This window comes from Euprymna scolopes, chromosome 42 (genome assembly GCF_053919585.1).
Source record: "Euprymna scolopes isolate OS-2025 chromosome 42, ASM5391958v1, whole genome shotgun sequence".
In the NCBI taxonomy this organism is placed as follows: domain Eukaryota; kingdom Metazoa; phylum Mollusca; class Cephalopoda; order Sepiida; family Sepiolidae; genus Euprymna; species Euprymna scolopes.
In genome coordinates this window covers 37,353,937-37,358,351 of record NC_136523.1, presented here as the reverse complement: position 1 = coordinate 37,358,351, position 4,415 = coordinate 37,353,937, and positions in this window count along the sequence as shown.

Genomic DNA, 4,415 nt, shown 5'->3' with positions numbered 1-4,415 from the left:
AACCCCACAATTTTATTATATCATCCCTATTTAAGTTAAAACATACTTATCAAAGTATTATTATGTACATCTATATCAAAAACACTTGTAAACGTTTTTTTTTTTTAATTATTAAATTTTTATTTCCATACTTTGTGGACCAGGCGCGAACGCAGACCACACAATTCTAATGAACCATCGCTCTGCCAGATCAAACATAACCATTCCTGTGTCTCGATACATCTTCTATCATTATATGTAATCAGTTTTTTTTAAATAGGAGCCTATTCGTGACCCCCCCCCCACACACACACAAACACACACACACAAACACACACACATTCAGCTTTATATTATAGATATTTATTTATTTATTTATTTGCCCCTTCGAAGAAGGTCTCCGAACTCACTCTAAAAATTTATACATAGGCCACACCACAACAACACTTTCCCGACGACTATCCCAGCATTTAGTTGACAATAGTGCCATAAAACAACATCTAACATCCTACGATAAAAACCTACAGTCGTCTGACATTAGAAATATCTTAACTAACTATACTAAGATTCGATACCTTAACAACTGCACACGAGGACTAAAATTACTAGAAGCCATACTTATAAAAAAACTACAGCTCTTTGTAAACCGGATCTCATTTAATACCGGGACAAATATACTAACAGTATTTAATAACTAACTAGAAAATAAATAGATAAACTATGCAATGAGAAATTTGAAATTAAAAATAAAATAAAAATAATTCGACCCCAACCCTCCTGCACCCACTTTTAATACCAATTTTTAAACAAAGTTATGCCTTCAAGTCCAACATAAACAAATTCCTGACAAACCGCCCCCTTAAGTAAGACACTCTATCAAATCTCCAATACTAATGATTACTACAATACTATCTCATCGATTACTGTACATGCAATAACCCTTATCCCTGAGTGGCCTCCGGGTCTTGATAAGTGGTGACCCCCATGTAAAAAAAAAAGAAAAAGTTACGAATACATCAAGCCTCAAAGAAAAAGAAAACGAAAACAACAACAATCTCTCCTGAAGATAATCGGATGCACCGATAGAAAGCGCTCGAGAAGAATATGGTCGAACAAGAACCTTTGGGCGTCATTCTGTATAAGTTACCTGCTGAAATTAAAAAGGTCGCTCGGCAAATTGAAAAGTTATCCATCAAGATCGTAAAAAACAATAACTCCGAAGAATAACAACCAATAATAAAGAATAATAATAAAGAATAACTACGTCGGGTTCAACCAATAATAATGTCTGAATAATAACCTACAGCCAAAATATACAAAGAGAAGTGATACACGAATTACCATTAGCGTATAAAGCGATGCTCTTTGTGTAAACAAATCGAGCTTAGGTATTTCGGACGATGTCAAAACATTGCTAATTCACTACTCGCTGATTAGCGTAATGGTTAGGAAACTTGACTATCGTACAGGCGATCGGGTTTCAATCCTGGCTTGAGGTAGTTGCCTGTTTAGCCGCACTGTTGAGCTGCGAAACAGTACGGTATGTGGATGACCATAATATATATATATATATATATATATATATATATATATATATATATAAGAGAATGTTCTCTTACTTAAGAAGTATTCTTTGTAATTTTCAATTTTTCTAATTATCTCTCTTATTTCTCGGTTTAATCTGTTTAAGAAGGTTCCATAGTAGTCTTGGTCCATCCTTTTTTTTTTGTGTGTGTTTTTTTGTGTTTTTTTTTCTTGTTTTTTTGTAAGTACTTTCAACTGAGTTTTGTCAGTCGTCTTTAAACACGAGACGCTTTACTAGTTCATAACTATATATATATATATATACACAAACACACACACCCACACACACACACACACACACACACACACACACATATATATATATATATATATATATATATATATATATATATATATATATATATATATATATATATACTAGCATGGGTGCCCGGCGTTGCCCGGTTATTTGGAGATGTATGTTGAGCAGAAAAAAAAATGGTTGAACTTTGACCCCTTAATCGCCAAATTTCTGGCCGAAAACCAATCACATCGATTTTCCCAAATCTCAGTACCCTGTATATAAAATTTCGAGTCTGTAGACTTAAAATCGACAGAGTTATTGCGTAGGGAAATGTACACACACAGACCCACAGATACACAGATACACAGACAGACAGACAGACAGGTTCATTTTTATAGATATACTAGCATTTCGGCCCGGCGTTGCCCGGGTATTTGGAGATGTATGTTGAGCAAAAAAAAAAAAGTGGTCAATTTTTTAACTTGTACCCATATTATGACCCCTTAAAATTTATTGTTTTTTGCTCAAATTAAGTTATTAAGTTAGATCCATGTCCAATAAACCTATATCTAAAATTTCAAGTGTTTGACCGAAAATTGTCGGAGGAGTTTGGTAGAGTTCTCAAAGATAAAATCGTGGAACTTTGACCTCTTAATCGCCAAATTTCTGGCCGAAACCGATCAGATCGATTTTCCCAAATCTCAGTACCCTGTATATCAAATTTCGAGTCTGTAGACGAAAAATTGACCGAGTTATTGCGTAGGGAAATGTACACACGCAGACACACAGATAGACAGACACTTCACTTATATATATATATATATATATATATATATATATATATATATATATATATATATATATATATATATATATATAACCATCCTTGCACTCTCGAACGCGTTTTCCTGGCACGTTCTGGCGCATGTGTGTACGCATCATGTGACAAAAATGGCCGTTGAAATGATTCAGTATCGGCTTTGCCTAACCGAATTTGTCGGTTGTTGATCGAGTTATGGACAGGTGCTTGCAAGTGCGTCCGATATCATCTGATCATCACGAAACAAACGAACAAAATAAATAGATTATCCTTACAAATGTTTTTCGCATTGTCTTTTTTTCACGTTGTTTTATTACAGAATTCTTCAAATCTTGCAAGTTTCATGGTATGATTCGCAGACATGCTCACCCAATCAATGCAGTTGATCCAAACTTGACCGACAAATTCTTTTACCTTTCAATTCAATTCTTATCATGTTTTTTTTTTTTTTTGGTGTTTGTTTAAGTAGAGTCAACAGATCGATTTTTTTTAAATATGTGGTTTTAAACGAAAACAACAGTACTTACATAATTGTCGTGTCGAAAATGATAATATATCCAAAAGTTATGAAAAATCACTGACAGAAAAACTATTTTATTTTTAGTAAAAATAAGTATATCGTTATGGTCTAAAACAGTACGTCATCCATTAAAATGGTGAAAAGGGAGATTAGTATGTACTAACAATTTTCAAAGTGTTCACATCTAGGGAAAATGCAATTTCTCTCCCACAGAAGAGACGTTGCGAGCCTTTCCTTGTTTTATCGTTATTTCCATGGCAGGTGCTCGTCTGAACTCCAATCTCTGCCCCCCCCTCGCCAATCTTTCACGAAAAACACCCGTCTAGCCGAATCCACTGGGAAAAATTTCCCCCACTCTTTATCTGTGCCTAAATCAAAACGTGGATTCCATGAACAAAGCTTCTTTCTTAGAACTGCACACCTGTGGAACTCTGTTCCGTCTGCCTGCTTCCCACCGGACTACAACTTGGATGTGTTCAAGTCCAACGTTAATAAATTACTAATGAACCGCCTCCTTAAGTAAACACTTTATCAAATCTCCACACTAACATAATGTACTTGCAATAACCCGTATCCCTGAGTGGCTTCCGGGCCTTGATAAGTGTAAAAAAAAATAAATAAAAAATAATTTTCTACTCTTTAAATATTCGTAATTTTTGGATATATTTCTATTTTCGACATGGCAATATGCAAATTCACAAAAAATCAGGAAATTAATCAATATTTATCAATTTTTCAGTATTTATCAATTATTAATAAAATAACATCAAATCTGTTGCCAAGGACGCTGGATAAATGGTGGGATCCTTCTACCGCTCCAGAAGATATCTCACTACTGATGCAATTCTCTATCTGTATAAAAGCCAAGTACGTCCAAGGATGGAGTACTGCTGCCACATCTGGGCAGGAGCTGCTTAAAACAGTCTCTCCTGCCTTGACAGAGTACAAAATAGACTTCGTGGTTTAGTGGGGGATGCCCTTTTCTCTTCCCTGCAACCTCTCTATCACAGAAGAGACGTTGCGAGCCTGTCTTTGTTTTATCGTTATTTCCATGGCAGGTGCTCGTCTGAGCTCCAATCCCTCGTCCCACCTCGTCAATCCTTCACGAGAAACACCCGTCTGGCTGAAACTACTGTCAATAATTTTCCCCACTCTCTATCTGTGCCTAAATCCAAACGTAGATTCCATGAGCAAAGCTTCTTTCTTAGAACTGCACGCCAGTGGAACTCTCTGCCGCTTGCCTGTTTCCCATCTGACTACAACGTCGA